Source organism: Lissotriton vulgaris, chromosome 12, assembly GCF_964263255.1.
Source record: "Lissotriton vulgaris chromosome 12, aLisVul1.2, whole genome shotgun sequence".
Classification (NCBI taxonomy): domain Eukaryota; kingdom Metazoa; phylum Chordata; class Amphibia; order Caudata; family Salamandridae; genus Lissotriton; species Lissotriton vulgaris.
This window is the reverse complement of record NC_141700.1, coordinates 391,621,781-391,646,775: the sequence shown is the minus strand read 5'-3', so window position 1 is coordinate 391,646,775 and position 24,995 is coordinate 391,621,781. Positions and strand designations below refer to the sequence as shown.

Genomic DNA, 24,995 nt, shown 5'->3' with positions numbered 1-24,995 from the left:
TAGAGGTGGGTGGTATACAGTGTGACCACTTTATTTGTGAAATGAATACTTGTCTTTTTTACTTTATCACTAGAGCGTATTTGGGCCTCTTTCACCTAACTGAATTAAGCTGAGTGACGTGAACTCCGCGCATGCCCACTGAGGTAAGCCATGTAGGCCATGACTGCGCTATTGAAAGGGAGCCAAGAACAAGTGTTACACCATGGGAACTGATGGTGAAGAGTTCAACGTTGAAGACTCGTATTCAGAATGTTATTAAAATGTTGCAAAGTGGCGTAAAAGACATATGAGAACTAAATGTAGGAATATAAATTAAGGGGATATGTTTGCAAACAATAGTTGAACTGATTTTATTCACACGTAAGTATGGTGTTATGGAGCTTCCTCCCTTGCCTGACCATTCAATTTTCGTATTTTTACGATATTAAACATTAATGGGTGGAACATGCAGAACGAAAGGTATAATTATGATAGCTTTAGTTAGTTAGTCAAATAGAGAAGCGGATGAAGAATTGCAGAGATTGCAGTAGATGTTGTTCACTGGAGAGATGCTGTGAGATGCTGAACCAAATGCAGAACCTAAAGCAGAACCTTCTATCCTAATTTAATTGGATTAGATCAGAAGATCGCAGAAGAATCTCGAGGAGGAAAAGAGTGTCAGAGAGGAGTGCAGCGCAATCGTCGGTATTCTAGAGAGGTCATCTATCCTGACCTGAATCCTGTCCTGGAACCTTTGTCTCCTGCCCTACCCAGGGGGACCCTCACCAGCCCTTTGGCCAGGGGGTTGATCTTTCACACCATCCTTGGTAACTATATTTTTCTTGTTATGTGTTGATATCCTTTTCTCTCTGTCCCCTCCCTTTCTGAGCATTGATTATTGTATGAGTCTGAAGTATATGCTTGGTGTTTTATAAATTGAATTTTCTCTGCTATGAGTGGCGGTGACTGCACTGTATTTTGGAATTGCTTCACAAACATTCATTTAGATAAAGATTTAAAACTTTCTTGAGTCTGTGGTTATTTACATTGAGTAAAAGAACAGTTAGTTTTATGTTAATTTCCACCATCAACTAGTTCAACTAATGGTCCATTGACCAGAGGAAAGAAATTTTTGATCAGTGAAAGGTTAGTTAGGAGTATTAAATAACGAATCTTGAGCACTGTGGAAATTACAAACTTAACCGACCAGCGGTTTTACGCACTGTGAGTTTATGGGCCCAGGTGAGTATATGGTAGTGGAATATCTGTTGTTGTTGAACCGCTGGATCAATCTGATAACCCTGAGGTGTAGCAAACACAGTGATTTATGACTGTGAAGTATCCACCCCAGATTGGTGCAACGGAAGGTCCATGGATTTGATGAAAATGACTGAATTCTACAATTATTGGTGACTTTGTTTTGCCCATCCAATTTTCTTTTAAGGGTCCGTTTTAAATGGATACCCTCAGAGGTTCCCCCAAATTTACCATAGATACACCTACATCTGATCACTGAAAATTATCTTAGGCTGCTGCCGATTATAAGTATTCTGTAAGGAAATGCTTCTTTTTGCATGACTACTTTCAAAGTTTTGGAATGATGCTGCTAGTTTTGGACTCTGATAGGGCAATGTGGCTTGTTATAATAATAATCATGGGGAGAATGGATCAGTTGTCCTGTGGAATCAGGGTCTTTGTCAGATTGAAGCCATATTAAAAAAAACCCTCATAAAACGTACACAGGCCAGTGGCCGTATATCTTGATTCTCCGCCTAGGTGTAACTATTGGATCGACATGTTTCAGTCTTCTTGCAAATTCTAAAGGCTTTCTTCAGGACCGAAGTGCTTAGGTAGCTTGTTGCAGCCCCTACTTATAGTCACTGACTTGTTCTAGCTCTGCGCGTCGTCCCGCGCAGAGCCAGAACATGTCAGTGACTTGTCGGTGTTGAGCAAGGTCATTTACCGCTCGGCGGAATCCTGAAGAATGAAGTAACAACATATCGTAAAAATACTACAGATCTGAATTCACAATGCTGGTGGTAAGTTAACCACTATAATTAGGGGCTGCAAACAGCTACCTAAGCACTTAGGTCCTGAAGAAAGCCTTTAGAATTTGCAAAAAGGCTGAAACATGTCGACCCAACAGTATTGTAGACTGGTAACTGGGTCTACAATCGCACCTGATTTGTTTATATTTTCTTACATCACCTTCTTAAGAATACATTGTTGCACAATATAGTGATGTCGAGAATTTTAACTCACAGCACCTGAGCACATGCACTTTTTTCACTGGACACTACTGGAAAATCAGTTGGTCTACCTCCAGGTGGAGGACAGCATACAGACTATCTAAGAACCCTATGATGATGCTGTAACGTTACACCTAGGCGGAGAATCATGATATCCCGCCACCGGCCTGTGTACGTTTTATGAGGGTTTTTTATATGGCTCCAATCTGACAAAGACCCTAATTTCACAGGACAAGTGATCCATTCTCCCATGATTATTATTGTAACCTCTGGAAGCTGAATGGATCATAGCTTCTTTTTCTCTCAACATTGATTACTACACACCGAGGCTTGTTAACCAGGCCTTAGTACCAGTGCATTACCCTTAAAAGCGTAATATTTTCTTATACCCAATTGACATAACTTAACTTACCTATAAGTCCCTGGTATATAGTACCAGAGGTACTCAGAGCTTGTTGTGCCGTCCTGAGTGTGACAAAGCAAAATATGTCTTCCAGCCTGCGACTTCAGACTCATGGAGCAGTTTTAAACTGCTAACTTGACATTGCCATTTAAAATATTGACAACAGCCAAACATCAATTTTTAAAGTATATAAGTCACCTCTATAGCAGACCTATTACGGCCTGAAAACCTGGCTGTTCCCTAGGAGCAAACATTAGTTCTTCTCACGGATAGCTTTTTCCGCCGTTACTTTGGCTTTCTTCATTCTAAGTGCCAGGATACCCGTAGGGTGACAGTTTTGCGCTATATAAGTATCCACTTCACTTCACTTCACTATTGAGTCCTAAGGCAGGGTGCTGTATATTAAAAAATAGGATACATAGTCATCCATACAAGTAAAAACCTTCTACACACAAGAGGGGCTGCTGCTCTTTTTTCTAGTACAGGTTAGTGATGGGGAAGAGAGGTGAAAACAGTTGTGAAACAGGTTTTCCCATGGGCATGTAGCCCTCAGGCAGCCACACCTCTAGGGGGGGCTACCAAGTTCCACACACCGAGGGAAGGGTCTTGCCATCTTGGGAGTGGGCCAAGTGGTGCACTCTAGGATAGCTACATGGCACACCAGAAAAAGCCATCATCAGGCGGGAGGTGGTCTGGTAGCCTGTTGGCTAGTAACCACTGTATCCCCGTGGGCACTTTCTGGGCATAAATGTGGCACCCCAGGCCCCAAGTTCTCAGATCACATCAACACTAGAGAAAGGACTGAAGCAGGACTGCCTTACTGTTCTCTGTTGTTCCTTGGGCTTGGTAAAAAGAGGTTGTAATAAAGACAGACTGCACCTGCTGTTCCGGGGCTAGCAAAGAGAGGATGTGTCTGTGGTGCCTGGCAGTGGCGGCTCCTCCATGCGGGTGGAGGAGCGTCGCCCCACTGCTTTTTCGCACTGCAAGAAGCAGAAACATAAAATGGTATCATACATACCATTTTATGTTTCTGTTTCTTGCACTGCGAGAAAGCAGAAGGGTTTGGTTGAGCGCTGGCGGGTGGGCGGTCATGCTCTACTTCCGGGAAGGAGTGGCTTGCCCACTCTGAGGACGCTGACTGTTTGGTTGGCCCCAAGACTGACCAAACCAGCCATACGCACTCTCCCTTTTCAATCATGTAGGCTTCATGCAGCCTAAATGGAGAAAAGGGCCTCCCCATAGACGCCTGGGTGGTCGGCATCCCAACCAATCACAACGCTGCCATTGCGGCATTGCAATTGGCTTAGGGGAGGGGAGGGAGGCTGCCTGCTTCCTGTGTGGCGTTATGTTTAAAGGGTTGACCCAACGGCACTGGGACCTGGGTAGTCAAGTGTTACATACATAGGGGTCCCAGTTGGAACAGAATTTAGTACACAAAGGAAATTACTTTTAAAGAAATCAAGAAAATCGGTATTGTATTTACAGAGAGATGTTTTTAATTCACATCCTCAGTTGTAGATTGGTTACACATACTTTTCTCAAAATAATACAAGTGCCCAAGGGGGGGCAAGGTGAAAGAGGGACAGGGGGGAAGGTAGTGCAGGTAGTGAGGATATAGACAAGTTGCAAAAGAAATCGTGGGTGGTCATTTATACATTTTAGAAATGATACCACAGAGGCATAATCATATTGCCAAACAAATAATTACTCTCAGCCTTCATAATCCTATACCAACAAATTAACACAACCAAAAAATGAGCTGTTGTTATTGGCTAGGCGACAGTAGGATTGTGTCGACGTTTCGACCCCAAGGTTGTAGGCTGATTCTTGCCCTACTGCGGGGTCTTCATCAGGACCAGTGGGGACAGGGTGGTGAAGGGTTTGGGCGGGTACCTAAAAGCCACTTGAGTAGGCGTGGCCCCTTCTATGAACGTGCGGCGGGCCCGAAGGGCCTTTCCATACTAGGTGCGCATTGAATGATACTGCCTAGTAATCCGTGATTTGTGCTCGGATACCGGCCATAGTTCCAACAGCTCATAGAGTGGGTCTACTCAACGTTTGAATATATCTAAGAGTATAAAGAGGACATCCAGGGTCGTCCCCTCGGGTTGACGCTCTCCTTGTTCTCCGGAGCCTTCGGGCCCTCCGCACGTTCATAGAAGGGGCCACGCCTACTCAAGTGGCTTTTAGGTACCCGCCCAAACCCTTCACCACCCTGTCCCCACTGGTCCTGATGAAGACCCCGCAGTAGGGCAAGAATCAGCCTACAACCTTGGGGTCGAAACGTCGACACAATCCTACTGTCGCCTAGCCAATAACAACAGCTCATTTTTTGGTTGTGTTAATTTGTTGGTATAGGATTATGAAGGCTGAGAGTAATTATTTGTTTGGCAATATGATTATGCCTCTGTGGTATCATTTCTAAAATGTATAAATGACCACCCACGATTTCTTTTGCAACTTGTCTATATCCTCACTACCTGCACTACCTTCCCCCCTGTCCCTCTTTCACCTTGCCCCCCCTTGGGCACTTGTATTATTTTGAGAAAAGTATGTGTAACCAATCTACAGCTGAGGATGTGAATTAAAAACATCTCTCTGTAAATACAATACCGATTTTCTTGATTTTTTTTAAAAGTAATTTCCTTTGTGTACTAAATTCTGTTCCAACTGGGACCCCTATGTATGTAACACTGCTTCCTGTGTGGAGCAGAGATGACTCAAACTGGACCGGGCCGGCAAACTAAAGTTAAGTTTTTTTTAATGTAAACTTAAACCACCAACACCGCGTGCCCCCTGCCTCCCCCCACCCGTGAGTCCTGCTGGGTCAAACTGTTGCCTAGCTTTGGGAAAACTCATCCTCAGACAGATGCTGAAAAGTTGCAACCCAATCCTCTGGACCTGGTAAAATCATTGAAGTGCAGTTTCGTCACCCAAAAACGACACTATCATCCGCCAAAGGGAACCGCTGATTTCATTGCGTACGGAGACCAGTGGCAACTGGACTTTTGCTGGACCAATCAGGACTTCTAGGGACATTGACCCCCCCATGGTCAATGTCGCCCCATCAAAACTGTAGACCAGCCCCAGGAAGCAAGGTTGACAGCACATCATCCTCAACATCTTCAGCATCCTGTATCCAGAGCATCACGGCCAATCCATTGAAGTATATGGCGGTTCACCCATTGAGCTTAGAAATGGACTGGATGCTGCTTTGGTGACAAGGTACCTGTCCTACAACTCCTTATTGGCCCCCTTGACCTGCTCCATGCCGGAGTTGGTAGCCCAAAGCTGGACAGAATACCCAAACACAATTTTACAAAAGTTTTACATAGTTTCCACTAATCACAGTATTTGCCAATGCTTGTTTACATTTTGAGTTAAAAGCTGTGATGTAAGTTTTACCTAAAAAACTATACCCCAATGACCTTCTGGTCAATTTTGCTCATTTTGGTGTCTACAATTCATATAAACGAGATCTACTTTCAGTTGGTTGGGTACTTCTAAATGCTTTGCACTTGACACTTTGTTTAAGATTGACTCTTCAAAGCCACAGCTATCCAGGTTCGAACAAAAGAATTAACCAACAAGTCTGACTGGACCCAAGCCGGTATTGTGAGTGTATTACACTATGGTGTTGCACGACCACATCATATAATACTGCATTTTCATCACAGATTCTTTCAGGGTACATGAAGGCGAAGGAACTTACAAACACCATCACTGGAGTATTTCAACCCTGCTTCATTGAGTATATAGCATTTAACATTATTAACACAAGAGCTGTGTCACAAATGGTTTACCTATATGGTCCACAGAGGTTAGTTCTTTCCCTTTCGTTTATCTTCAACTGTCATGTCTGAGAGGTGAGCATCTCAGTAGCGCTTTTGATTTCATTGTGATTTAATATGTGAGAAAACCCTTCTCACATTTTCAGAGCAAGGACCAAAAAGATGTCCACAATCTGGATACTTTTTTTTGAAAATATTAGCAGCAAGTTGGAAATGATCAATACAGTATTTCTGACATAAGTAAAATGCCTCTGTGAAATGTCCCAACATATCAACAGTATGTATGCAATGATTACATTTTCTTTTTAATACAGTCCAATTATACCAACACAACTCCCTCCACCCCTACCCTCCCTCCCCCGGCACTTTACTTGATTTTATTTAATAATTGCATTACATGGCTTCACCTGGCACTACCACTGTACTGTTATTATGACAACACAGACTATTGGGGGACCTGTACAATATGGTATACATAGGGTTTGCATTCTCTGCACCTAGAAACTAGTCGTCTTTCACCCGTGTATATGACGGTACCAACCTGAGGGGAGGCATCCCACATTCCTGGCTTAACACTGCATCTCCTAATCAGGGGTAGATGATGGATTGGATGCAACCTCCCTACCCGACTCAAAAGCCCCAAGAGTAGCATACCAGTCCAGGGATATGGGGGATTTCCTGAGTCCCCTACGCTCTTCGCGTTGCAACGTCTCCCCCTCTGCCCTTCCCCAGCGCACCACTTCTGCTCTCCATGTCTCAGGGTCTGGCGGCCTAGCTGATTTCCAGCGCATCGTTATTGTGCGTTTCACAAGCAGCAGAGCCAGATCGACAATCTGGATACTTGTCATCAAGTCCATTGGTTGATGTCCATAAACAAGTAAATTAGAAACTTTTTTTTACGTTTAATGTACAATTGTTATTTTTTTTATTTTTTATTTTTTACAGTGCTTTATATAGCGCGAACTTGACCTAAGGGTACCGGGTATCAGAGAACTTTACACAAGCACCTGTTGCGTTACTTGGGACAAATTTATTTTTGGTTGGGCACGGGGAGATTAAGTGATTTGTCCAGAATCACAGGATGTTGCGCTTCCTTGTCCTTGTTGCTCTGTTAACTTCCCACCCTATACCCCTACAAACCTAACAACCCACTACAACACTACAAATAACTATTACCAAATAAATAAAAAATTTGATATCACATAAAATTAGAAACTATATTTAAAAATATTAACAACTGTACAAAACAATAATAACATAAAAGCAATATATGAACTAAAACACATTAAGATAATTAAAAAACTATCTTTTTTGCAACTATAATATTAAAAACGGAATTAACAACGATAGACCTAACAACAAAAATACTCAGGTGAAAAAAAAATCAACATTCCTGTCAATGATATTTCTGCATCACGATATTTTGGTATCACAAAGTTTTTTTCCAATATTTCTATAACCCAATATTCACAGCTCGATATTTTGTCCAAATACTGCATATACCAAGAATCAAAGCACTACCCATTCCAAAACTTTGAAAGATGTATCAGCCCAACAGGGATCAAGGGCAGTGACTCATCTCCTTGCAATTTCAGCAATATATATCGAAGCGTAGGACATTGTACAAGCAGATCTTCTGAGCAGACCTTTTCTACCATCTTAGAACCAGTCGTTATACCAGGAAATATTTCAGAAAGAGTGTAGGACATTTGGTCCACTTTACCTGGACCTTTTTGCCCCCAACAAAAGCCCTCTTCTGCCTGAATTCTGCACCTGGTATCGAGGTCTGTTTGCGTGGAGAGTGGAGGCACTTTTGGTGAAGCGGTAGTATCAAGGCTCCTTCTAAAATGGCCAGTAAGAGAGATACGGATATTTCCCTTTTGTCTGCACAGACCTAGGTGTTCTCTGCTTCAGGCTCTAGCTATCCTTCCTTCATGGATTTCTCTTCTTTCCATGTCTCCTTTCAGGTCATCCACTCTTCCTATTCCTCTCTGACTGTCTCTGTTGGCCTGGAAGTTGAAAGGCTAAATGTACAAAAGAAGGGGCATTCACTTCCTTTAGCAGAAACTATTCAAGGGTTCAGGGGGCCTTGGAGTCTTGGATCTTGTCAAATTCCAGGCATTGCACGTCTTTTAACAGATGATATTCAGTGAATTTGGTGCCTCCAGTTTCATGTCTTTTACCAACAATTCTAAATATTTCTATGGGACAGAACTCAATCTCTTACTCACAAATAATGACTGAATTGAGGCCAATGGATAGAAAGGTAGTAGCCCAATTACTTACAGGTAATCTTTATTTTGGTAAACAACCATTACAACGCAGTCTTTACAATGCACTACATTTACAATGCAGCTGTTACAACGCAATTGCCTTTACATCGCATGCCATTACAACGCATGCCCTTACAACGCATGTTACTACAACGCATATCATTACAACGCATGCCATTACAACGCATTATAAGGCAAGTAATAGGGATTTTTTTGTTTTAGAGTGGGTATGGGTTTTGGGGTACATGGGGATAGTATGTTTACCCCCACACTATCCAACACTTACCCTACTGTTGCACTCACTGCAGTGACAATAGTAATTTTTACCCCTATACTATCTAACACTTACCCTACTGTTGCACTCACTGGAGTAGGAATAGTAATTTTTACCCCTACACTATCCAACACTTACCCCAATGTTGCCCCAAAAGTATTATGCGTTGTAATGGTATGCGCTGTAATGGTATGCATTGTAATGGTATGCGTTGTAATGTTAGTTTCTAAAAATTCACTGTAATGGCATGTGTTGTAAAATCATGCGTTGTAATGGTAGTAGCAATGTAAAAGCCGTGTTGTAAAGGCATGCGTTGTAATTGTTTGAGTTGTAACATCATACATTCCTCCATTTTTGGAGTCCCAACAGTTGTGACCTGTCCATCCTCCCTCTCTGTGTATGCCCTTAACACACACCCCTTCCTATTTTCCCCTTCCCCAGTTCTCTAATATTTTCCCCATCACGCATCGTAACATCACATCAGGATGACCAGAAGGCTCTTCCCCTGGGTGTCTTAGTATTCCATGCACCATGCCGTCCAGTAGTTGTGCTTCTGATGGGGTGGTCTTGGAATACTTCACTAATCGGAGCCTCCTTATAAGTGGCCTGGGAATTGGTCTGATATTTATAGTGCCTGAAAAAATAGGACTCCACTGAATAGCAATTACCAAGCACAACACAATTAAACGGCTGTTTATAATAAGGGCCTTTGTGATATGGTTTACCGTTCTTCCAAGTCCACAAATTCACCCCAGTCTTGAAGTTTTTAAACCCTTTTGGCAGATAAGTACTTTAATATTTTGAGTTTAGCATCAGCGGAGAGGCCCCCACATTTTCTGGTTCATCACAGAGGTGAGCTAACTTTTCCATATTAATGCATATGAGTTCCTCTGTAGCCATGAATGTTATGTGGGAATCCTACATGTCCGCCAGAACTAAGAACTGCCTGCTTTACTGCCAAGAACATGTGTGACATAATCTTGCACACCTTAGATGTCAGTTGCCATTCCCCTTGTATAGATGTGCACACTCTGGTTACCTCTGGAGTAGAAGGTAAGGTTGGTATTTGGGCTTGCTTTATGTCATCCACTACTGTCTCTCAGAAACAATATACCTTTGGACAGGACTAGAGCAAGTGTGTTTTATTTCTGCCTCACCGCAGTTGTGCAGCACCTGTCAGACTTTTACAATCTTAAAGAATGATTCTTTCCCCTGGGCGTGTTTGGAAAACTCAGTGGTTTCTCACATTGTTCCTTTTTTAATTCCAAGCCTTGCTACTCTTCGGAGGCTCTCCTGGATTTACATTTAAGCATTATTTGTGCTGAGGATAAAACAATGTAAATAGGGGGAATTGCATTGAGGATTTTAGGAATATCTGAAGCCCACTTCACTGTTCAGGGTGCTTATTGCTCTGCTTAAAGGCAGTTCTAGCTCACATATAAAATTATGAAAAGTCTATTGAATGTCTTTGAGCAGGAGAGGAGAATCGTCTTCGTTTTACAGGACAAAAACTGAAATTAGAATAACTGGTACTAGGTAATACCATAAACTAGTTGGAGTGGCCGATAGAGTTAGGCCAACAATTCTATCAGTGAGAAATCTCAGGGTTTGGTTCAACAAAGATCTATCCTTTGCACAACAGATCACAATAGTCATCAACAATGCAATCTCATATTCATGAAGCTTAGAAGGATCATTACACTCCTCCAGGTAAGTCAAAGGATTGAACTCAGCATGACTCTAGTCCTATGATGGGTCGACTACTGCAAGATAATCGTTTGGGGGAACACACGCAGCACCTCCCTAAACTCCAGAGAATGAAACATTAATTGGCTAGACTATGCCTGAAAAGATCGTATCGCATCACCCAAGCTCTTAAAGAAATCCAGTTGCTCCCAGGTGTCCAGAGAATCGATTCAAACTTCTCTGCAAAATCTTATAAACATGGGGTGGAGTGGGCCAATATCACCATACAAACCACAACTCCAATCTACATGCCCCGATGCAAGCTCAGATTAGTCAAAGTAACTTTCACTACTCACTCCAAAGACACATAGATCAGAAGTCTAGGAAATGAGCCTATTTAGGGAGGCTTTACTCATATTCCCGATGTCATATACCACACTCCGTCGTTACAGAGGACAGCACCAGAAACAATTCCATGTATTATCCCTGTTGCCAGGAAATAGATGTCAACTGGAGAAACCCCATTTACCTATGAAAATGCCCATACTGAATTCTATGCTATAAGGGTACCGTGAGCTTTACATTTTGTTGCAGGATATGAATCCCATCACTATTGATGTGTCAATTGAAAAAGCATAAAAAATGTTGTGCTTCTAATTTTGTGAAGCTAATACGCCAGACGACTGGACATGGCAGTGCTCCATTCAAATTGCCTTCCTATCACATGTGATCAATAATGCTGACAAGGCCTCTACTGCTAGTTGTTGCAGAAGGCAGGTGTTCATGGTGCCAGAACTGGTGCCCGTTGCTTATTTTACAGGTTCAGGGTGGACCCATTAGAGGTTATTGGTAGAAGCACGATGGCAGCATCCAACCTGCCCAGTCTGGCAATGGAGGTTTATACACTGGAAGTGTAGGTAAGGCAACCTTGCAATGCCAGAGGCTACACTATCGAGGTATGTAAGGTACCACCGCCATACTAGAATTCATATTGCCCTACACACAGAGTCGGACTGGGGGACCAAAAAAAGCCCTGGAAGAAATGCTAAACCAGCCCCGCTCCCTTCTTCTCCTCGCTCTCTTCCCACCCATCAATTCCCTCTCCCTCCTTCTCTTCTCCCTCTCTGATAGCTCTCTCTTCATCTCTTTTGTTCCCCCTGTGACCTCTTTCTTCATTAATTACCTCACTACCACTCTCCAACAGTGCACCTCATCTCTCCATAGCCTCTCTCTGACATACATTTTTTTTATAGTGCTACTCGTAGTTCACTCACACTCAGTTCTGTGATCTGCAGCGTGCACGTTTTTTGCAGCAGGCACATTAACCCTGTGTGCTACTTTATGAGTCAAACCCTCCTCTAGACAAAATTCTGATCTCTCACCAGTAGGACCATTATTCACCAGTTATCATGACATTTTTATTGCTACATGAAAACTGCTTGACACACAAGGAAGTTCAAAATCTTTTAAACAAATAGTTATTTCTAAGCACATCATCCACCCACAAAGTCAGAGCCAGTTGTTGCTGTACCGGTCACCCCCCCTAAAGACGGCCCTGTCCAAATAGCTCCAACCCATCATGAAAAGAGCCGGAGTAAAAGGCCTATCCGGCCCTGCCTACAAATTAAACGTTATTCTCATGCTTCAATTCTATATTAATTCCTATGTAAAGCCCAATTGTTGTTCTCGTCACCATACTGGCCCAGTATTTAAAATACCACAGGCTTGCCAGATTCCACATTTCCTTCGTATGTAAACAAAAGCGATATATACACATTCACACTACCCTGGTTTTTATGACATCTGCATCTAACCAATCCCCAACTGTCAAGCCTGAACGCAAACTTCCCCAATATGTTTTTCCCCATTGCTTTGCTGCAGAGACAGACAGCAGCCTTCTTCATCTGTGGTATTTCTGTTTTGGCTCTTGCAGGGAGTCAGAGTAGCGTCCTGTACCAGGCTGCTGATTGGACCATCCGTGCATTAATCTTTCCATGCACATGTGCTATATTGCTATTTTATCATTTGCTTGTTGTTCGGGCCCAGAGAAAACACACCATGGGCCAGATTTCTCATGGCTTTGAGTCAGCACAATGTTGCAAAAGGTGACGTAAACCAGCGCAAAGTCTTCAATTGGGGTTACTTTCCAACTCTTAGCTTTCTCTGAAAATTAGCTCTAAAGTAACACAAAGTAGTGCTTTGTGGTACTTTGTGTCAAAGGGGCTTCGTATGGGTAATACATGGGCATTTCCATGTAACCAGCCATGAACACCTCATCAGGAATAGCACGCACTATATAAATGCAAACCTTTTTCCCTCTTCTATCCCTCCGTTATCCTTCTCAATCTAAATAACTGACTAAGCTTAATTTCATATTTCTCTATACTAATTCAACACTAATCCTTTATGAGTTCCGGAGTAGCGTGCTACTCGCTGAAAAAGCACTTCGACACCTCATCAGGGGTAGTAAGTGCTATATAAATGCAATTACAATACAATACAATTACAATGTTAACGCAAAGCCCTATCTACTAAAAAATCTTTGCAGGACTTTGTGACAAAAACGTACTCCTCCTGTAGACATTTGTAACGTTAGAGAAAAGTTTATTTCTTGCATGTGTTCTATAATGTACAGGACACATACAAAGTTACTATGTCTAAGCATAGTACTTTGTCCTCGATGTCTAGTAAAATCTATGCTAGACATCATACACACACATTTCAACAATTCTGCAAGAGTGTGTGCTTGAAACAAGTCAGCCTAAAGTGCATTATTGCTAACTGAGAGAGCCACAGCACAATATCTTAGTAGATATGGCACGGTACTGTTCTCTCTTTCACGCAATGCAGTGCAGCCACATTAGATGCTCTGCATTGTGTGACCTTTTAGTAAATTTGCCACGACGTCAGGGGTGTAATGTAGGCAACTGCTACCCCTGGAGCGCAGGGGGGCCTCAGAACCCTCCAGGGGCCCCCCATCACTTCAAGGGGACCCCATTCAGCCCAAGGGCAATGAATATCTTTGAGATATGGGGTACTCGTCACAATCTGCAGAGGGGTCCCAAAATTTTGCATTACACCACTTTCTGACGTGTGTTGGATGCTGCGATGAGAAAGGGGAGCAAGTGGACCCTGCTTGGCTGTTTGAGGACACTCAAGGGAATTGTGGCTTGAATAGGGCCGGGGATAACTTCAGGGCTGGATCAAAAATTTACTAGCATTCGCAACAAGAATTTTCAATTCTATTAAGGACACGGACGCGAGGATTATGCTTCTCAATCTTTACTGCATAAAACACAGCAGCCAATGAAAATGTATATTTTCACAAAAAACAGTAAATAAACTTCATTTCCCATGAACACACATGAGCATAGGCACGCCCCCATAGTCCATAAGAACCCCTTGCATGCTCCCATCATCCTCATTCTTTGAGGCCAAACAAGTCCAACGAAACTTGAACAGGTACAATTCCTCCAAAGTGGAAGAAACATCTGCAGGTTAACATCCTGACATCCGACGTCGTTCAATCCGACTTCTTATCAGATCCTGAAAGAAAGGAATAACACCACCGTAATCACTGAATAATAGGGTGGGTAAGCTTATTACATACTGTACATTAAGCCGGGTGGAATAATCCTCGCCTCCGTGTCCTTAATAGAATTGAAAATTCTTGTCGCGAATGCTAGCAAATTTTTGATTCTATTACAGGACCGGAGGCTTCAGATTATGCTAGTTTAACGCTGATTAAATACCACTGAAGTAATATCTCCCACCGGCTTACAATAAAACGTTTTAAACGTTGATTCAGAAGACCAATCTGCACAACGCATTATATCTTCGATAGTAGAACCCAAACCGTATGATTTTGACGCCATAGCGCCTCTCAAAGAATGAGCACCAAAGACACCGGCTTCTTTCATAATAAAGCGAATCCATCTGGCAATAGTGGCCGCCGCCACCGGTTTAAAGGGCTTTTGGATCGCAATCAACAACTGAGTACAGCCCTGAGGCCGCAAGGCCTTGGTACGTTCCTCGTAAACCTTTAAACATTGGACCACACATAGTTTTTCATTATCAGGGAAAGAATTGTAAGAAATATGTCGTGACAATGTTTTAGTACGACCTGTAATATGGAAAGAAACCCCTTCCGGGGTAAACACTCTACCTGTTACGTCGAGTTCTCTCACATCTGAAGACCTTCTGCAAGACGATAAGCAAAGCAACATGGCCAATTTCGCTGACAATTGCTTTCTAGACAGAAGAGCATTGATCGGCCAACTGTTAAACAACGAGATCACTAAAGAAACGTCCCATAGCCCGGTATACTTGGGCTTGGGAGGATTAGCCACCATGATTCCTTTCAATAACTTGCAAACCACCGGGTGCATGCCTACCGGTTTCCCGTCTACCTGAGCATGCCCCGCCGATATAGCGGAATGAAAATTATTGACAGAACGGTACGCTAAACAGTCTGCAGCTTTTTCCAACACGGGATCCAGATGTCGTCCCACGCACCAATCCACCCACTTCTTCCAGGCTGCGGAATAACGTTTCCTGGTGGAAGGTGCCCATGCCTGCTTGATGAACTCTGCAGTTTTGCTCAAAACTCCCGGCAACTGCCACTGCTCCCGGAAAGCCTCCATGCCATCAGCAACAGCCTGCCCTCCAACAACAACGGATGTTGCTCCTGACGAGGGCCCTGCAACAACCACTTCCAGTCCGGTAGTAGCCGCGGATAATCGCGACTCCACTGTAACAACATGGGAAACCATGCCTGCGACGTCCACCACGGAGTCACCATTACTATTTCCGCCCGTTGTCTGATCACCTGAGTCATCACTCTGGGAATCAATAAGAACGGGGGAAAGGCATACTGAATCCCTTGCGACCAATCCTGCAGAAAGGCATCGGTCGCTGCCGCCATCGGGTCCGGTCTCCAGCTGAAGAACCGGGGAATCTGATAAGTCATTCTGGAGGCAAACAGGTCCGTCTGAAAAGGACCCCAAATCGCCTGCAGCCAGTGAAAAACCTGGGGAAGCAGTTTCCAATCGCTGTAATCCCGCAAATGTCTGGAATTCCAGTCCGCCACTTGGTTGGCCTGACCTGGTATGTATTCTGCTATTACCGAGATCTGATTCTGGAGGCAATAGTGCCAAAAGTCTTCAGCTATTTGGACTAGAAGAGACGATCTCGTGCCACCCAACTTGTTGATATATCTCACCGCTGACACGTTGTCCAAGCGGAGGAGAATGCAACACGATGTCTGCCTCAGGGATAACGTGCGAATCGCGAACGGCCCCGCTAGTAACTCTAAACAATTTATGTGAAGTTCGAGCTCTTGCGTCGACCATCTGCCGCCTGTGGAAACCTCTCCACAACGCGCGCCCCAGCCCCACCTGCTGGCGTCTGACTCTATCACCACTTCTGGTTGCGACCCGAAGATCGCCCTGCCGTTCCAGGCGTCCACGTGGCCTAGCCACCACTGAAGCTCGGTACGGACCTCCTCTGAAAGAGGAACTGAGTCCGTGTATGAGAGTCCCCTCTGAAGATGCTTGATCTTCAGGCGCTGGAGGGCCCTGTAATGCAAGGGGCCCGGGAATATCACCTGAATAGACGATGCCAATATCCCCATTACTCTGGCAAGCGACCTGAGTGTGACCATTTGCTTGTCCAGTAGTTTCACAATTTCCTTCTTCAAATCCCTCAATTTCGCTTGGGGCAGACACAGTTGCGCTGTCTGAGAGTTGATTGTGAATCCCAGGAATTCTATCACCTGTGTCGGGACCATCACCGACTTCTTTAGATTTATCACGAACCCCAAGTCCTGGAGCAGCGAAGTAGTCATGATCAACTGCTGCTGTAGGACGCACTGATCCTGCGCCATGATCAGAATGTCGTCCAGATAAATGATCAGTCGCACTCCCCTTTCTCTGAGATAGGCTACCACCGGTTTCATCTCTTTGGTGAAGCACCAGGGAGCCGAGGAGAGACCTAAAGGAAGGGCCAAGTACTCGTAACAATGGCCGTTCCAAAGAAACTGCAGGAACCTGCGGTGTGGAGGAAAAATCGGTATAGAAAGATATGCATCTTTGAGATCCATACAGACCAACCAATCGTTTTCTTGTAATAAGTCTGCTAACAAATGAATACCCTCCATTTTGAAATGGTTGTACTTCAGGTACTGGTTGAACTCTTTGAGGTTGAGCACTAACCTGTTGCCACCTCCTTTCTTCTGAACAATAAAGACGTTGCTGGAGAAAACGCGAGGGCCTCCCTGACATCGAGCAATCGCGCCCTTCTTCAGCAAGTCTGCCACCTCTTCGTCTATGAAATTGTGATCTAGTTGAGAAAAATGGAGAGATGGAAGGGGAAACGCTTGCGTTGGGTGAGAGTAGAACTCCAGCTGAAACCCCTGAATGGTCTGCAGCACCCAAGCGTCGCGAGTCAAGGCTTGCCACTGTGGCAGACAGTGCTGCGTGCGCCCCCCCCAATGGAAGTGGAGACATCTGCTACACTCACCGGTATTTTGGCTTGACTTGAAGCTCGCTCTGTTGTTTCCCGACTGGAAACGTCCTTTGTTGAACCTCCTCCTGGATGGGTAGAAGGTGCCACCGCGGGTGGAGTCCCACTCTCCACGACCAAAGTCTCCTCTTTGGGAGCCTTGCTGGAACCCACGGCCTGACGAGCGACCCCGCCTCTCCCGGCCCTGTTGAAAACCCCTTGATTTAGGGCTCGCTTGATTCCGCTTTGTGCCTTGTCCAAGGCGGGGAAGGTCCCTACGTACTTAGTGACGTCCTTGACGAAGCGGTCTCCGAACAAAAAAACCCCTGCCAGAGGGCCTGGTTCAGCTTCGGCGAGGTCAGTCAGATTACTGTCCATCCTTAGTAACAAGGACTTGCGCCTCTCGGAAGAGATCGCGCAGTTCGCATTGCCCACCAAACAAATAGCGCGCTGAGCCCAGCCAGCCAATATGTCCGGATCCACCGGTGTCACCCCTTCCTTGGCCACCAGGGCCATTTCCAAGATTTTCGCCAGGAGCCCCACCACATCGAGCATCTTATCCTGGCATCCTCGCCAAGCCCGGTCCAATCCCCGTTTGGGATCCTTTGAGAATTTTCTCAAGAAGGTTAGCATGCTGGCATCTATCTCCGGAGTGTCCGCCACACCATCCGGGATATCAGGGCGTGGGCACTCCGACCGCAACCTATTATGGACTTCCCTGTTGAAGCTTTTCCTGAGGTTCTCATGAAGATATTCGGAAACTTCCTGCAGCGGAACCCAGTCCGAAGACCGCGGATGTACTATATTCGAAGGGTCAAAGTTGAAGGTTTTGGCAACCTTGTCCTCCGCAGTTTTAGGTACCACCTTAGCCTTCTTAGGAGGGGGAGGTTGCTCCACCGACGTGTCGGTGTCCGTATCGGTATCGGTATTAGTGGTGGTGGTATTGGTGTCCATTGGTGCCGATCTCTTTGTTCTCGCCTTACCACTTGCGCGGGGCTGGTCCGATGCCCCTTTCGCCGTCAGGGAAGCCAAAGACTGCGAATGCGGCCATTGCTGGTCGGCCGAACCTGTGGCGGCAGAAGAAGAGGCTGCCTGCTTCCCTTTTCTCTTTTTGGTGTAACCGTGGCGTTTCGCAAAACCCTCTAGTTGCTTCCGTAGAGGGCGTAGGGCCACCGCCAGTGCCTGTTGCACTGTCTGAGGGACTTGCGTCTCCATGGCTCGGTTCACGGAAGCCTGGACCGAGGCATCCAACGCTTCCACAATATTGTCCTCCAAGACAGCTTCCTGCTGTCCTTCAACATTCTCCTCCCCATCGGCGTTTACTTCGTCCGGGTACTGTACCCAATCTTCCATGGTGCCGGAATACACCTTGCGGTACGAGGGAGAACACTCTTGAATGTCTCACACCTGGGAGGGTAAAGGGGGGGTCAGCCCAAAGCACACTAGACAAATAAACAATCCGGAAACGTTACCCAAACCCCCTCAGCAAAGCTGTAGTCAAGTAGGCCAGTGACCCCGGCCCTTAGATCTCCTGAGCGTGTGCACACCCTGGGCCACCACTATTTTCCAACCAAATCTCTGGCGATCTAACAAGGAGCACGTCGGTGTGTGGAACGTGTGAGCACGTGTTCCTGTAAGCCAGGGTATCACGTCGAGGCGCGCAGCCCAAAAGCGACCAAAAACCTACCAGAAGCAGCCCAATTTGGTCCGCGATTCGGATGCGCGCGTCGACCGAGAGCCACCCGGTCTAAATGTCAGGGCGTATCAGAGGAGCCCATGGGCGCCCTCAGGCGGCCGGTACCGGGCTCCACTGAAGAGCGTGACGGCTCCTTGCCGGTCAAACACCGTCTGAATAAATGCTTGAAGCGAACGCTCCACAGCGGAAATAATAACAGCTGAAGCTGATAGGCCCAAAGCGAGATTATAAAGGAACTAAAGTCAGAGAGTGCAATAATTTCGGACAAAAGGCAAAATAACAATAACAACGATCATGCAATAAGACCCCTAAGTATAAGCGGGGAATCCCGCAATAACATTAAAGCACAGCAATATAAACCCCAAACAGTATCCCAAACCACAAGCAGGTTGAGGGGACCCGAGGGGAGGTGCACTTAACTCTGACTTGTGAGCAGCAAAGAAAGAGGATGATGGGAGCACGCAAGGGGTTCTTATGGACTATGGGGGCGTGCCTATGCTCATGTGTGTTCATGGGAAATGACGTTTATTTACTGTTTTTTGTGAAAATATACATTTTCATTTGCTGTTTTATGCTGTATAGATTGAGAAGCATAATCTGAAGCCTCCGGGCCTGTAATAGAATCAGGACAGCCCATGCAGTGAGATGGTCCTTGTACATTTATGCCAATCAAACTGAACCCATAATGGAAGTGTTTGGGAGAGAGGGGTGGGGGAGAGTGAGCAGACCAAAAAACCAATGAAGTGTGAAAAAGGCCGCTTTATTGGAACAGGTGCACATTTACAAATACACAAACTCGGCAACCGCCTCACAATCTAAACCACAACCAATGATTTGTTCGTCTTTATTTCAAAACCCCAAACCCCGCCCCCACCCCACACCCTCCATCACACCCGCCCCCACCCGTACATACCCAAACACATAAACCATACAAACCCCAAATAACATTATAACATCACCTTATCAAATACAAAATATCACATCCCCGATTATAAACCAACAGATCATATCCCCCGACCCATAATCTCCGAACCCCACCTCAATCAGTATGAAACATCCCCCAACAAGGTCCTACTTTACAACCAACGGGTCCAAACCTGGCCCAAAACTGACAATAACATAGCAAACCGCCACGCACCTGTCCCAAGCGACAAAAGAACAAAGCCAAAAACCCATGCCCACATGTCCCATACAGCAGCCAAACAAAATAATGAATAAAATCAGAAAAAGCCCCAAACAGGGAGGGAGGGAGGGACAAAAATATCTAAGATCAAACCGGCCACCAGGTCACCAAAGCCCAAAATGGTGCCCGTAAAACGGGAACACGCCCATTTATAGGCAGCGCACAATACAACTAAAAACCAGCCCAAAAGGAGCCCAAATGGAATCTGCTAGAAGGGAAGCCCCCACCCTGATCTCCCAAACCGCCCGGGGGAGGAGACCTCCCAGGGGTCGGCTGCCCTCCCCCAAGCCCCCCTTGGGAGAGAGGGGTGGGGGAGAGTGAGCAGACCAAAAAACCAATGAAGTGTGAAAAAGGCTGCTTTATTGGAACAGGTGCACATTTACAAATACACAAACTCGGCAACCGCCTCACAATCTAAACCACAACCAATGATTTGTTCGTCTTTATTTCAAAACCCCAAACCCCGCCCCCACCCCACACCCTCCATCACACCCGCCCCCACCCGTACATACCCAAACACATAAACCATACAAACCCCAAATAACATTATAACATCACCTTATCAAATACAAAATATCACATCCCCGATTATAAACCAACAGATCATATCCCCCGACCCATAATCTCCGAACCCCACCTCAATCAGTATGAAACATCCCCCAACAAGGTCCTACTTTACAACCAACGGGTCCAAACCTGGCCCAAAACTGACAATAACATAGCAAACCGCCATTCAGAAAGCCGTGGGGGGAAAGACTGATTAGGAGAGAGCCCCACCTTTCTGCCCCCCACATCAACCGAAAAACAGGGGGGGGGGGGACGCCCGAAAAGAGAGAGCAAGCCAATACCATAAAAGACACAAAAACACCCATTATTCTCCGACAAACTGTTGCACGGTCAGACAGCGAGACAAAACCTCCCGCAACTCCAGCAGATATAAATCCATACCCATTTGGGACAAATGTACTCCGTCACCCCTGAAAAATTCCACCGCATCGTATTTGATGTCACCATGAACTATACGACTGAAACCCAGGTCCCTGCAGAACCTGGAAACCTCCAAATTCACCTTCCTCCGAGATTTGTCCACCGCCTTCGGCTTCACCGCATTCCTCCAAACCCTCCGCGGCACCAATTCTGTCCACAACACGTGGCACCCCGACCACTGTTTGTGCAATAAAGCCAAGTCTTTTTTGATCGCCCGAAGCAGAACAACCCCTTTTACAGAACCCAGATCATTCTCTCCTAAGTGAATCACCAACACATCCGGGCAAACCCCCCTTACTAACCAAGAATTAAGTGCAGGGATCAATTCCTTCCATAACATGCCCCCTTTTCCTTTCTAAACCATATTGAATAAACGATCATTAAAACCCAAGGATAAACCAAAATAACTTTGACGAGCTTGCACTTGAGCTCTTTTAACGAAGGAATGGCCCACGATCCATACTGTGAGGAAAGCAGTCCGAGTACCAGCCACAGAACCTGAAAAAGAAAACAGAATCAGACAGGGTAAACAGGAAAAGACGCCTGCGCACCAGCAGATTCGTTCCTAACATAGCGCTGAAAGCAATTAGAAGTCCAGCGCCCCAGGCCCATGATCTCTTCCCTCGACCAACCCCTGTGAAAGGCCTCCGTGGCCGCCCCAATTCTAAATGAATGAGTACCATATAACGACCCATCTAAGCCAATATGTCGCAGCGCTTTCCGCAGAACCATGCGCAATTGATAAGTAGAAACACATGAGCCATTGAGGTGTCGAAAAACCTGGAGGTCCACTACCCCACCAGACATTTTCTTCCAGCAGTGGGCCCAACGAAGAGGGCATGTATCCGGTGGGGATACCGCGTCCAACCAAACCCCTTTACCCACACTTCTCTGATCAGTTTTCGAATGAGAGAGCCAAACATGGACTCCCCTGATCGACAGCTGAACATCTCCCCACAGAAGGCCAGGAGAGGACTTGGTGCCCAGCAATTCAGACACACGAAAAGCGCCAAAGAACATCCACACCATCAAAGTAGAGAACAAACAAGCTTCCACTCTATCAAAACAAACAACCGGAAGCACCGAAATCACCTGAAACAGCTTTTGCCACGACAAAGGAGATCGCAAAGAACGCACAGCACCCCTCTCCCTAGACCACCCTTCCAACATCCTCCTACCCAACTCCCCAGCCGACGGAGAGTATCCCCACAAAAGCTTACCCACAAAAGAAATACCAGCTAGCTTGCCAGAAATAGTAATTCTAGATAAATTCCTGTCCATCATACATAAAATAAACTGAACCACATCCTCAGATCGTTGCCAATCCAGCTCCCTCCAACACGCCCCCGACTCTAAAAATTCCGCCCAGGCCAACTCGTACGCTGTTCTCGTGGAGGGAGCCAAAGAACCTAAAACCAGTTGAAAGACCCGGTGTTGCCTACCGTCCACAGGTGGTCCGGCATGGGAGTCGGCTCCTCGTCTGCCTCCAAAGCAAGCCCACGGAATCTCTCCCACTGTGAACGAGACAAAGCATCCGCAATGTCATTGTCCACGCCAGGAACATGCAGGGCCCGAAAACAGATATCATATTTCAGACATCCCAACACAAACACTCTAAGGAGCTTCAGAACCTGGGGATCCCTGGCCGACTGTTTGTTAATTACTTGCACCACAGCCATATTGTCGATGCGGAAAAGAACCTTCTTGTGGGCCAAATCCGTACCCCACAAAGTAACGGCCACAACGACAGGGAAGAGTTCCAGAAAGGCAATACTTCTGCCACCAGTCTTCCATTGTTCCGGCCACTGTTGGGCACACCACCTTCCCTGCCAATAAAGACCAAAACCTTCACTGCCTGTAGCATCCGAGAATATCTGTACATCCCAGCACCAATCCACCTCCCGACATAAAGCCACACCGTTGAAGGAATGTAAAAAGAAGACCCACATACGTAAGTCCTCCTTGACCCCCGCAGACAGCCTCACCCGATGATGTGGAAGGGAATGACCAGACAAAGCTCTGCCTAACCTCCTACAGAAAGTCCTACCCGCCCTGACCACCCTGCAGGCAAAGTTAAGGTGTCCCAGCAGAACTTGTATCTCTCTCACAAACACTTTCTCTTTTCTCAACATAACTCCAACCAGATCAAGATTTTCTGTTTTTTGTCCAAGTGAAGACGAGCTTGCATCAAATGCGAGTCAAGTTCGATCCCCAAAAAAGACATGGTCGCGCAAGGACCCATGGTCTTTTCAGGAGCCAATGGCACACCTAAATGACTCATCAAGGATTGAAACGATGTGAGAGCAGCTTGGCAGATCAGCGAATTTGCAGTACCCACAAAGAAGAAATCATCCAAATAATGTGTGACCAGTTCATGTCCACTCTGTTTAGTAAACCACCATTGCAGAAACGTACTAAAAGTTTCAAATAACGCACAGGACATAGAACAACCCATTGGCAGAGCTTTGTCCACGTACCATTTTCCTAGAAAATGGATGCCCAGAAGACACCAATCTTCAGGATGGACTGGAAGCAGTCGAAATGCGGATTTGATATCGCATTTTGCCATCAGAGCATCAGGGCCCGCCGTGACAACCAATTGCATAGCTACATCAATAGAAGAATAAGACACCGATGCAGCTTCGTTGTCAATGAAGTCATTTACAGACTCACCTTCAGGCCATGATAGATGCTGAATGAGTCGGAACTGACCAGGCTCCTTCTTAGGGACCACACCAATAGGGGATACAATCAGATTCGCCAAAGGCCAGTCATCAAAGGGGCCTGCCATCCTACCTTCACTCACTTCCTTATCCAGTTTAGACTGTACAAAAGCAGGGTGTTCGCCTGCCGACTTCAAATTCTTAGACCAACGTCTCATACGCGGTCCTTCGTATCCCAACTGAAACCCAAACTGGAAACCCGATAACAAAACTGACCGCAGCTCAGCAGGCTCGTAATCCCGCAAAGCGGCAGCCAAGTGATCAACATTAACCGGTGTATGAGCCTTTGGGCCCAGCACCGGATGAAGACTTCCCTCCCCTGGGAGCTGGAGGTTGTTGTGGTGGCACGAAAGGTCCTGAACTCTGTTGGGAAACCTGGGGACCCCCGGAAGACCTAGGACCCCAGCAACGGGATAACGGATGGTTCTTTCTACCACATTGTGAACATTCGTGACGGAACTTACAGAACTCTCTGTTACATGTCCCTCTGTTAAAGTCCCAACATGTGCCTGTAGGCGACTGGGTGTTCGAGTTGGCTCCCACCCCTCCCCGGGTGGGACGGGACTGAAAGGGACGATAGACCAAAGGAAGACCACTGGCTGTAAACACCGTTCTACCAGTGGCGGATGAACCCATGGTGTGCTGCCACAGGTCAGAGTCCAACTCACCCCATTTTGCCTCGGGATCCCATGCCATACGCGCCCTAAATTCCTCATCGTATTGAGCCCAAGCATAATCATTCCTGGTAAGTTGAGCTTTTCGTATAACATCCATGTACTTGAATAATGAAACGCAGCGCTCAGGGAACTTTTCACAGTAGACGCTGGCATAAATCAAAAAGGCCGCCGTCCAATTTTCAATAGTAAGAGGTACCTTAGGGCGCTTAGCCAATTCGAACTCCTCCTCCTTGGAACCCTCTTTAGCACGAACCTCTCTGTGCAACAATTTTAACAGCTCCACATACTCACCATTCCATATCCGTTCCTTCGTACTGAGCATTAAATGAGCCCCCAAAGGCTTTGTAACACCCATATACGGCAACTTTTTAATTTTTAATTCCTTGCTGTGTAGTACAGTTTTAGTAGTGCCCAAACCAACAGTGGACGTGCCACTATCCACTTTATCACTTGTACTAACTTCATCCACGTCAGTACCCACACCTTGGTCTCTGACAACACGACCTTTGTATAGCTTACCATCTTTTTCACTAGATATTAAGTCCACACCAACACCAATAGAAACCATATTTG

The 24,995-nt window shown here is 45.8% G+C and overlaps 1 protein-coding gene across 2 annotated transcripts in view; it reads left to right on the top strand.

The window, feature by feature from the left end:
* SNX20 (sorting nexin 20) overlaps positions 1–24,995 on the top strand; it is a 126,511-nt gene that overhangs the window by 9,232 nt on the left and 92,284 nt on the right. The window contains exons 2-3 of one of the 2 annotated variants that reach the window (XM_086945159.1): positions 74–143; positions 618–806. The exons of the other annotated variant lie outside the window; for it this stretch is intronic. The gene's annotated coding sequence lies outside the window, so the exon portion shown is untranslated. The remainder of the gene's footprint in view (positions 1–73; positions 144–617; positions 807–24,995) is intronic. 2 annotated transcript variants of the gene reach the window in all.